The sequence below is a fragment of the Bombus huntii genome, chromosome 18 (genome assembly GCF_024542735.1).
Source record: "Bombus huntii isolate Logan2020A chromosome 18, iyBomHunt1.1, whole genome shotgun sequence".
In the NCBI taxonomy this organism is placed as follows: Eukaryota; Metazoa; Arthropoda; class Insecta; order Hymenoptera; family Apidae; genus Bombus; species Bombus huntii.
Window position 1 is genome coordinate 5,323,682 of NC_066255.1, and position 12,906 is coordinate 5,336,587.

The following is a 12,906-nucleotide window of genomic DNA, read 5'->3' on the forward strand; positions in this document are numbered from 1 at the left end:
GGATTATTTTTTAATAACGTTTTGTTTAATCTCAAATATTAAACAAAGTTATAATTATTAGTAATAATAAATATACTTATATATTGATAATATATAAATACAAATAATAAATTTGACTTTTTAATCATTTTAAGCTTTTACCTAAGATATTTTTTGCTCTTTCTTTTATTTCACCCGAAATTAAACAACTTGAACAGATACATACAAAAATTCTGTAGGAACTACTAATATTTTACAAAATAATTGCAAACACACTTGTATTGAACGCGCTGTAATTACAAAAAAGGAGAACGCGGAACATAGGGAAACGGATGAAAGTACTTTTAATTTTTCGAGCAATTTATCGTAGCTCGAAAAATTTAACATAATTGTTTAAACGTGAAAAATACGATCTCGACAAAAAAGTGCTTAGTCTGGAGGTTAAAGACAAAAACTGGGTCGATTCAATTTTTTATCGTCGAAGTTTTCCCGTGACTGAAAATATAATTATACCTGCCTGCTCTATGTAGCGTTTATGAAATATCTACGAACAAATAAAACTTTCTTATTTTCGCCCCAACTGAACGACTGACTGCGAAACATTTCCGTTGAATTGAATTCGGAAATACGAGTCGAAAATCTTTAAGCGATTGTGTACTTATATATTGAAAAACACATTAACTGGATATGATCATTTTGTGATCGAAAAACGTACGCCGACGAATAAATGTTCTTATTCAGATGTATGAAAGGTATTAAGTATATTAGAAAAATATTTTTACATCAAAACAATTTGCTTTTCCCTGAATTTATATGAACTTTCATGAATTTTTATTACCGATAACATTTAAAATATCTGCATATATGCGTATCATACTTATAGATATTATTTTGCTTATAAAATCTTTAGTATATATATATTTAGTATATATTTAGTTTAGTATATTTAGTAAATTTTATATTAAATTTATTATTCAAATTGCAGGCAAGTATTTATGTGTAATTGAGAGATTTAGTGAAAGAGCGGTACAATTTTTTGGCCTCTCAATTTTTTTTTCTCTAAATGAGTTAACTGCAGGAAATGAAATATAACATTTGTATTTATTTAGAAAATTTTGTTATCAATTTCCAGTTCTTTATAAGCAATTAAATATAATGGCGTGTTTCAGTGTTTGGAAATATATACAATATGTAGATGTTTCTATTAGACTGAATCTCTTCTCTTAATTGTAGCCTTTTTAAATTAAAAATTTTGTTAGTTTTATCAGTTTTTATTTGAATCTCTCGATTCATCTATATAATACCATTTAATATTAAATATAGTACCTATTATAGATAATTTTAAATCAAGTATGTTACTAAAAATGAGCTTTTGTTCAGTTACGACATTGAAATATGCAGTTAATGAACCTACAAATATAATTATTAATTTTTGAATAAAGTATTAAATAATTAATATTATTTGCATTTAAGAATGTATTTAGAAATTTACATACAAAAGCGAGTATTAGGTTTTTACATAATATGTAAATATCGTTTTGAGATAAACGGTGTTAATACGAATAATTTCGTTTAATATGAAAATTTTTATTTAATACAGGAGTCTTTGAAATTAATAGAATTTTTTTTACAATTATATAAATTTGTACGAAATGACGTTTTTATTGTTTCGGATCACTTCGCTACGTTTGTAGTTGACAAGGTATGGAGAGAATTTGAAAAGGTATTACAAAAAACTTCATTCGAATATTCACGTAACTTTGCTCGCCACGTGGGTTACTCGTCAGAGGCCTAGGGCACGAGATTTCACACTGCGCATCGTTCTTTTTCCTCAACGGAAGCCTAGGCCATCATGCGACGCTCACACACATACTAGGGAGGGGATGTGTGTGTTTTCGCTCTACGTTCCTTCCCTCTCGCACCTACATTTATTTTTCTTAACACGTACGCGTTATTTTTCTTAAGTCCTAATCTCGTTACGTACTTATCAAAACATTCGTACCAATCCCTCGGACTTTCTTTTAACCCATAAAGCGCTTTTGCTAATTTACATTCCATTTGTCCCGTCTACATATCCTTTTGATTCATAATATTACGTTCGCTACTGTTTACTAAGTGCTTCTTCCTTTTCAATATGCTTTTCATTTTATATGTCCTATTTTCCTTGAACGCTACTGCTGTAAGTCTGTGATTCTGATCTATTCTCATTTTCGCAATATTTCCTTTTGAAATAACCGTATTATTAACTAATCAGATTCACAGACATTTCTTTCGCGTAAAACGCTTTATTCATATTTATTTCATCGTGTCACTTATGACATTTCCAACTTTTGTTGCTTTTACCGGTCTATTATCACCTAGGTATATATTTACTGGTTCTTTAAGATCAATACATTTATCAAAATAGTTCACGTTATTTATTATGTGATCGGTGAAACTCGAATGTCTTTGATCCGATTTGTTTCTTTTGTCGCCCCTTGATATCCCCACTACGCACGCGTCCGTTAAGCGTCCGCGACGGTTGTCACGTACGCCTTCTTCCAATTATTCGGCGGAAGGATCGTAGGGATATCGATGGCTCATTAGGCGTGTCGGCTTTATATTTCGGTGATATGCTTTGTATCGACGAAACCGTCGGAAAGTTTCGCCGCCGGGTGCCGCTACAGGTACAACCGCTGTCTAGCAGCCAAACTATTTCGTCATCATCTAAATTGTTTACCTCGCTGCTGTGTGCTGTGTGCGTTTTTGTCATCCATGTGCCTGCTCCTGAGTTGCTCTGTTCGTTCGTGCCTGCTGCTTGTTGACGATGCAAGTTTCAGCGTCCCCTGCTCGTATAGCCTTTACCCTCTCTTCCTCTGTCACGACCACGCGATGATTTACGCCAACAACCGTTATTGCTTCCCGCTTGGACGCCATTTTGACACTCTCTCGCAAATTTTTTTCTTTTTTTTTATTTACAAGTACTTTACAATCAATTCTCGCATTGAGAATTTTGAGCAAGTTTCTCTGGCGTGGCGCAGTGACATGGCTAATTATTTATAATAAGTTAATACACTTATTAACTTATTATAAGTAAGTACGATTTATAAATAAGTATAGTTTATAAATAATAATATTATAAATAAGTAAATATTACTTATTAGAAATATCTAGCTGAATCTAGTGTTTAGGTCTAACGGATAGTGTTCTCTTAGCCTGCGGATCTGGTCCGACGTATTAAGTAATTTAGTAATTAGGGGGTTTCGATGTTTGTTAACTCTTTTGATATATCTATTACTACATTTTGTTATTTCTTCTTTGACTGTGGGTATCTTGAGGTCACGATGTATTGCTTCGTCGGTAACATACCAGGGTGCATCTATTAGGGATCTTAGCGTTTTCGATTGCAAGCGTTGAAGTATTTCAATGTTGGAATTACTTGCTGTACCCCATAGTTGGATTCCGTAGATCCAAACAGGCTTTATTATGGTCTTGTAGAGTGTAATTTTGTTCTGCGTGCTTAGGTTGGAACGTCGGCCAATGAGCCAGTAGAATTTTTTAAGAGTAGCCTTGAGTTACTTCGATTTGCCTGTGATATGTTGTTTCCATGTTAATCTCCTGTCCAGAGTCATGCCCAGGTATCTGACTGAATCCTTGTTAGGAATTGTTATATCGTTAATGGTCACCTGTGGGCAGGTTTGTTTCCACAGCGTGAAGGTTACTTGTGTGGATTTGTTTTCGTTAATTTTGAAGTCCCATTTGTGAAACCACTTTTCCATAGAGTCGAGACATCGCTGGAGAGTGAATGATGCGATTATCGGGTCTGCGTGGGATGCTAGTAGCACTGTGTCGTCAGCAAATGTCGCTATAATTATTTCTGTTAATATTGGTAAATCGGCAGTGTAGATGGAGAACAGGGATCTCTAGGGTGATTTCTAATTTTAATATTATTATCGTGAGCATTTATCATCATATTGTAATTATTTTAACTATATTTAAATACGTTACATTTTATATTTTATTGCAATTACAATTTGTATATATGTATACTTATTTTTACATTGCATGTTAATATTAACATTCTTATGACATTTCTTTCGTCGTGGATGAAATTAATTTATGTATATATTAACAAAAAATGTTCAAAAGCCATTAATAAAAAGGAATACATATAAACAATATGGACTACGAACAAAGACATTTTGTAATATGATTCATGTCCTATAAAAACGTTTAACTTTTTAGAAGCATTAAATATTGGTATTTAGTAAAGCGTACATTAGTACAGAAGATTTTGCAAAATAAGTAGAACTATAAAAATTTGTATTACAATGGCAAAAGAGGGATAACACCTTTTAGTAAACAATAACTGTCACATCTCACGCTGGAAAGTTAATTTTAATTTTCTAAGACTAAAGAACAAAGTTTCTATATCTCAGAAGCAATTTACAGTACTCATTTATCGAAAAATGAAGGATGCATTACTCATATACACAATATTTATAGATAAATCATATTATTTATGACACGCAATACTCTAATTTTGTACTAAATAAAAAAAAAGGGAAATAATATATAGATTAATTCTTTATTATACACGTGGTAACGTTCTTTATGAGCTTCTTTAAAAGACCAATAAAAGTGTATTTTATAATGCTATATTAATTACTTCGAGTATTCTAGTTCTGTTTGTTTCTGGGCTTTGGTATTTACTAAAAGGTTATCAGATCTTCAATAGTTGGTCGCTCAGCATTCAAAAGGAAAAAAAAAATTGAATTTATTTTAACATACTTTGCAAATGGTATAGCGTGCTCGTAAATCAAACATGCATACATGTATGTATTACATATACATATCACTACACGCCTGACAATTACTCAGCACCTACACTAGTGCTTCAACAAGCGTGATAGCAAGAAACAAAATTAAGCAACCATATATTGCAAGCATTGAAAAACAGAATAAAATAAAATGTGTATTTTAACAGTTCCTTTATTTCTTCATATCACTATGTAAAATAAAAACTACAGGAAAGCTACCTACCCTCCGATTTCAATGACTTTGGACAGGTTGTAGAAATCGATATTTTGGACAATTTTTCTCTATACATGGAACTGACAGTCTCGCTTGGTTTACGAAATGTTTGCGAAAAACTGCCAGTATCACTACTGTGAATTCTACCTGTAACGTCTGTGGTAACGTATGCGTCAGTATTGGTTGCCGGCTACCGGCCGCTTATCTTTTGGTTCTAAACAAGTGTTAGGCGAGCTTAAAGGTCCCGTGCACAACTGCATATGCGAGGTTGCAGGAAATACCTGTTATAACTCAATTAAAAGTGGATATCATCACTGATGTATTGGGGTTAAGTTTGAATTGGATTTTCCAGTCCGATCGCCGCTAGGGAGCCGGCAACGCTTCCATGAAATAATAATAAATTAATTATAAAAATTATATACGACACTTTTAAATGTTCACTATTTTTCTTTTCCGTGTCATATGGTGTTCAAATGTTAGTTTTTCTTTGTGCTTCGATGTTGGAATTCGTTCAAACATTAGCATTTTTTTTCTTTTTATATATCTCTTCATATATGTATACGCATAATATATAATATATATTTTTAACCGTTTTTTTATATTTGTTATTAGTATTTATTAAAACTGTCCTTATTTTTACAATTAATTTATTATTATTTTATGCGAGCGTTGCCGGCAGCCTTGCCGGACCGGATTGAAAGATTTAACCCTAACCGAAACCCAATATATATATAGATGGTGTACACTTATAATTGAGTTACAACAGACATTTCATTCAGCTTCACATATGTAGTTCTGTATGGGGCCTTTAAGCTCGCCTGACTCTCGTTTAGAAACGAGAGATAAGCTGCCCGTAGCCGGCAACCGATACTGACATATATGCTGCCACAGATGCATAACTAGAAGTAAAATTCACTGTAATGTCACTATCATTAAGTAATTTTCCCGTAGTTTCATCAAAATAAATACTGAACGATCGAAACGTTTAATTAATTTCTACATCAGTAATTCAAATGTAATTTTCAATTTATCAATCGTTGTTTTTGTTATCAATTGTTGTTTTGCATACTCCAATTAAATACGATAAAGAATAACATGAATTTTTTGCGCGTAATTTATAATAATTGACAATGCAGGTTTGTTTGCGACTTATATAACAATTTTAATTAATGATAACAACGTCTTCCAACGATAAATTTATTCATTCGGGGAAGCGCAAGTATACATATATATAATGTATAATATTTAAATTAAAGTTGTGTAATTAGTTTGAATCTATCAACCTGATCTGTGCAATCGGAGAGTCCAATTCTTGAAACTAAGGATTTTTTGGATATCCTGTGCTGTGATTCAATCATATTTACTTAACAATTATTTTATTATATATGTCCGTTTTCACCATGAATGAAATAATTAAAAAATCTCTTAACTTTGCTCTTATACAGAGCGTTTTATTAAATATTTTATGTAGTAATTAAGAATGTTATTTACAAAAGTTATTTCGCTATAAAAATATAATGATGACAAACAATGGCGCTGATAAATTTTTTAGGAAGAGATTCATATTAATTCTTAACAGAAAGAAATTTCATATTAATAACTTTTTCATTCAGTGATAACGCTGTCAATATGATATTTTCATTCGAAAAATAAATATATATGCTTTCTATTTATAGAAAAAATATGAAAAATTCAATACAGATAAAAATGGCTATTCTAACAAATTTTATATTTCTAATAATAATCTTTAAATTTATTACACTTATATTTATATACTTGAGGTGGGCAATGTTGATACAGCGCCCTGTATATTAAATGGAAATTGAGATTCAATTGCCCAGAAATTTTATTACTATGCTTTTATGAATTATTTATGCTCAATATTATATTTTGTAAATTATTATATTGCGCATATTTAGTGAATACATGAATTAATGTGTATCAGAAAAATATTCTTAACAATTTTTTATGAATTTCGTAATTTCATGAATTTTAAAACTCATGAAAATATCAATAAATAAATACCTATTGGATGAGTATAATTTTTTTTGAGTATTGAATACAACTTTAAACATAATTCAAACTGTATAAAAATTTCGTTGATACATCTTCAGTGACTGTCACAAATTAACGTAGTTCAGGAAAATATCTTTAATCACTTTTTATAGATCTTTTTTATAAATCTAATGTTGTTATTTTTGTATTCAGAGGTAGGATCACAATAGCTATTATTTTATTCTTTGGATAAATCTATCACAGCGTTCTGAGCCGAAAAACCTTTATTGCGCTTTCTTACATGGACTAGGGATAAAAACAAAAGAACATCTTAAACCTATCGATTAAATCTATCGATTATATCTAGAACTATTTCCTAGTTACTATTTATTGTAACTAGTGCATCTGCATATGGATGGCGAGCGCGAACTCACGTTGTCATTTTCAACATCTAATATCACGAATTTTTAAGTTCATAAAATTAGTCAGTTATCAAATAGATTAAAAATACAGTCAATTTCATGAAATATGAATAAACTTCACTGTGACATCACATTTCCTCTATCACGAGCCTTTCTGAATCGGTAAGTTTTCCAACTTTAGTTCAGTGATGGCCCGCATTCTTCGGTAACAGCGTGCTATGCTATGCGTTCATTTTAGTCGGTAAGTCAGTTCGTTTACTAATATCGATAGCCAACTTAGTTAATCACAAAAATATTGTATAATTTTCTACATTAGGTATAAAAATATTCGACAATTTTAATAAACGAGTTAAACGTAAATTCTAGTGTTCAAAAATTTAAAAATTACATGAAAACGGAAAGTTAGATACATATCTATTAGATATAATAATTGCAAGTAAAATGAAACAAAACTTCTACAGTTTGTCTGTAAAAAGGTTTTCTTCTGTTTTTTCATAATAATATCTTATGTTTATATCGATATTTTTGTTTCTATTATACATATACAAAGCAACTTATTTTGAAAATTGGTAACATTAAGAGTAATATTAACAAAAAAACTGTTTTGGTTAGCTCAAGTACCAAATTTGAAGTTGAGAAAGGTTGCACATTGAGAAAGTACAATCCGAATGAATATTAACTTCACATTAAAGAGTGTTTTAACGCTTGCTTATAAATTTCTACAAAACGTATTGTTGAAAGTATTCGGTAAGCGTTTAACAAATTTGAAAACATATATTAGGATAAAATGTATATTATATATTTTCTAGTTAATTTTGCTTTCCAATTTTTAGATATAATTTCACATCTTGATCTGTTCTTGACATTCTATTGATTTTATATTTTTAGTTGAAGAAATTAAAACTCAAACTCTTTACTACTATAATTTGTTATCATTTATGTTACTTAATTAAAAAATTGGAATGAAATAGCAATAGTATTTTTAATATATATTGACGGAACAAATATGTTTTAACGCAGAATAACTAGATATATACCTATATACTATAATAATAATATGTGTGAGTACACATTATTTACAACTAAAATAAATATTAAAAACGAAATGAAACTTTAAATTGCAGAAATTACAGTGCAAAGTAACCAACGCTGTTCTAACATATGATAATTATACATATATCTACATTAGCTGTGCTACAATAATTATTGGATTGCAGATTTTTATGTAAATTCATATCTCTATGAAGTTACAATTGAAGAAACGGACCTAAGTAGAGATTTATTTCATTTTTTAAATATTATAACTTAAATTTTGTGCAATTTTCTCTAAATATCTTATACATTGTTGGATATAATGTACATTCTGCACATGTTTGTACATTTAAACTCGTCTTAAATGTATAAATAACTGGAGTCTATATCTAATTACACAAATTTATAATATACAGCATCATTTTTAACGTATAATGTTGTACAAGAACTTCTGGCCAGATAGATTTATCGTTTTAGATTTCAAAAGCAATATCTGAAAAAAACTTAACTAGTATTACATATAAGGACATGTCAAATAAAAAAAAAAAAAAACAATACAACAAATAGGGTACCAATTAGGGTAGACCATGTTCTCCGATTTTCAATTTTTTGACACATCTGCTAAAATAACAATATTTGAGGAGAAAATGATATCTGCAAAATTTTAGAATAATTGGACGAAGGATACTCGTATAGCATTTAATTTAATATTTTGAAAATTAATACTCCTGCTAAAAGTTTAAATATAAAACCATTGATTTATTTTCCGGGGCAACTGTATGTATTCCTAGAAAAAGATCAGTAATCAGTTTTTACGTGACCACCATTATTTTTTAGCGTTTTCTTTATGTTTGTCTCGTAACACTCAGCCAAGCTATACGCTGTCCACCGTGGACTAATATTCACTACTTGAAAAACAAAGAAGTCTAAAAATTATTTAAGTGTCAATTACATTTTGCGGTAATGATTTCGTTTAACAATTTCACATATTGTTTATACAAAACATCAAATTAAAAGTATATATTAAAAGTACAAAAAATATAGGTAAAATTAAAAACAGTAAAGATGACTAAAGATAAATAACACGACTCGAACGTGAAATAAAAAATTCATAATGCATTTTAATATTTTTTTACAGCGTGGTATCGTTCGATTATAACTTTATTTAGTCATAACTGATAGTGTAACTTTTGAATTCATTTTAACACCACTAAATTGGTGTATTTTATTATATACTGTACTTTGTGAAAGCAGAAAAAGTGTCGCGATTAATTGGGAACAATTCCAGTAAGCAATAAGTGATAATAACAAAAGAAAAAAGAAAACACGTTGCTAAAGTCAAGAAGGGCGATGTTCTTCACAGAGGGGTGATCTCCCCTGCTCGGTTGGCTTAAGTCGTATAAGCAGCTTATCTAAATCGTATGTCGGAATAGTTGAAATTTATGTTTTACTATTCTTTTATCATAGCTTTTTCTATTGCAGTGGCACATTATTGGCTGGTTATTTAGATTTTATCTAGATATATGAATGATTCCAGTGGTATTGCGTATGTCTGGTTTTTTCGTGATATTGTGAATTGCGGTAGATCGAGCTGTATATTAGGCTATTTGTGTTGATATTGTGTATGTTTGACCAATGATTTCGTATTAATTTTAGAACGAATAAATCTATGCGAATCGTTGAAGCTTGCAATGCAATTTGTTCTTACACTTTTGATGTAATTGAACTCCGGATAACAGGCTCCGAGGTACTTTCATTCAAACAGACGTAACTTATCCACCGTGCTTGAGCAGATGTTGCAAATCGGGAAACATTACGTTAGAATTGGTCTTATCAATAGCTTGTGGCATAGTATTTTCACTTTACTGCAGCAATTGTGTACAGCAAATGCTCTTGTATTTTCTCTATTTGTCTTTCTGTGTACACGTTGTGGTTCAGCTTAAACTCCATATGTACGCTCAAATAGCGAATTACTTCTCTGCAAAATGTGAATAAGTTGCTATTGTTACTGTTATTTATTTGCTTATATTAATTTATTTATATTATATTATTTATATTATATTAATTTATTTATTATTATATTAATTTTTAGTTTCCACGTGTAGAAGTAGTTGTGTATTACGTTAAATATCTATTGTAATTGACCTTTAGCTCTTTATATTTTATTGTCTCTCGCCTATATCAGTAGGTCGCTCGCGAATGCTATTGCCCCTTTAGTTTTGTCGCTATTGGGTCTTACATTTGAAGTAAATCGTTTATGTGTAGATGCTCTCCAAATGAAGTTACCCAGGCCGGCGGCGAATATTTCCTTCAGAATTCTTAAGTCTTAAACCAGGCTGTTGTCACGTAAAATTCGTGATAAAAAAAGGAAGAGCTGAGCAATAGCTTAACTTGACCGTCCTTTTATATTTTCATATGCTTCTATTCACAAAAGTGATTAAGTACAATGTTACAATGAAGTACAATGAAGTTACAAAGTACAAAAATAGTTGTTTAAATCGCGGCCAAGATTGTACCCAAGTCTAGTCTCGCAGGTCGAATGCTCACAGTCTTTATATGTTGAGTTTGTTGGAGTTGAGGGACAAGGAGAGGGTCCTGAGTGCCCTATGTAGTGGTGTTGGGCCATGTGCAAAGGTAAGGTCAAAGTCTAAAGGTTCATTGTCAGGTAGTGTGGAATGACGTGGATTTGGGTATGGTCGCTGTCACACTGTCGTTTACATTATGAATTAGACATTACATTATTTATTTTTGACGGTAAAACTCAACAATTTGTAACGAGTATATTTCTGATAGTATTGTAGAGGACTTGTCTAGCGGATGTTCGATCGTGAGATTTATTAGATGTTATTGCTTGTTGTTGAAACCATCGAATATATTTAAAATAATAAATTAGTATACAGGCTATATTCGCTGAGTCGCTCGTACCGTGTATAAATCGCAAAGTAAGATCGCTAATTAATACTCGATCAAGTTATCGAACCTTTTAATGGTGTTACTGGATGAAACAGCAGGTGATAATTATACGGTAAAACAACTAAAAAAAACAATCATGTTAAGATATAAGCTAATTTGACAGAAGTCTATATCAAGATAGTTCTAGCTGTGAGAGAAAAAAATACTAATTTCTATATGTCGGAGATGTAGGGACATCGGGCCTTTCTTTTGGAATTTTGGCAAGATCCCCAATACTTTGGTCCAAACTATTCATTATAGCTGTACTGAAATAATAGAACTTGGAAGTAGTTATTGCGATACGAGCTGATTACGTTTGCTCAAGGTTTGTGACAGTGGGTTTGGGGTCGAGGTGACACAACTGGTAACCGAACGTAGCCACGGTCGCGGGATGAACGTTTTTGCTTAACAGTAGAAGTACCAATATCGAGGAACACACGCTGCATTAACAAATAAGCTCCGGGGCAGGAGCAATGACGGCTTCACGCGGGTCAGCCTAGTAACGGCGCCTGGAATTTTGTTGATAACCCCGGTCAATACGCAAATGACAAATGTGATCGTGTCAGTCTTTTATTCTTATGATCACCTTGGAGAGTTTGCACACAACGTCTGATCAATCAGTCAGAAGGATACCGTGCGTCACAGCTAACGTCATTTTGAGTTTCAAAACATATTCAATTGTACAAAGAGTTATCCCGTTGACCGTGGAATCGTTTGAACCTAAGAACATTGTTTTTACTTTAAGAGTGTCTAATAATCACGTTAAATTGTTAAACCCTGTTAAATCAACACTTGTAGATATAATTGAAAATATAAAACTTATTGAACGACAACGATGGCTTGTCCTAATGAAGATACGCAACGCGTCCCTATACGTAATATAAGATGGTAGTAATTGTAAGAAAAATGCAGCTCAAAACAGACAATGGTAGAATTGTTAATGAAATAAACAAACTCAAGCAGGTAGGGTAAATAAATAATATAAAATACGTTACAAAACAACCATTACTACTATTCTTCATAGAACTTGGACCTAATGAAAATAACAAAAAAATTTACAAAATAAATAGACCTTTAAGCACTGTAGTTCCTTTCGAGTCTCCTAAAGATAAAATGGATATTTTCCAATACATACAATGTCTATCTTACGGCCGTACTAAAAACTATTGCTTCAGAGCACCAGCTATGTTAAGCGCGCTAATAAACACTTCACCTCGGCATGTCTCTTGCAACACAAAATAGCAAATGTAAGTTGCTAAAATTGTCAGAGAAATCATTCTGCTAGTTATAAAGGATATAGCAAGAAACCCCCAGAAAAAACTCTATCTCACACTTAAACGTAAAACAATTAGTAACAATTATAATACACTATCGCAAAACTGCATATTAGATCACAACAATAATACGTACATTCAACAAACTAATGGTATCAAAACTTATGTACAGGCAATTTTATCGCCTTCGTCAAGGCTAAGAAGGATCTACCCGATCGTGACAACGATCTTTACAAAAC

The 12,906-nt window shown here is 31.3% G+C and overlaps 2 protein-coding genes across 2 annotated transcripts in view; one reads left to right on the forward strand and one right to left on the reverse strand.

Moving 5' to 3' along the window:
* The window catches only part of LOC126875500 (uncharacterized), a 555,738-nt gene extending 545,515 nt beyond the window's left edge, over positions 1-10,223 (reverse strand). The window contains exon 1 of the mRNA XM_050638471.1: positions 10,214-10,223. The gene's annotated coding sequence lies outside the window, so the exon portion shown is untranslated. The remainder of the gene's footprint in view (positions 1-10,213) is intronic.
* The window catches only part of LOC126875523 (uncharacterized), a 422,308-nt gene that overhangs the window by 152,018 nt on the left and 257,384 nt on the right, over positions 1-12,906 (forward strand). The gene's annotated exons all lie outside the window — the stretch shown is intronic.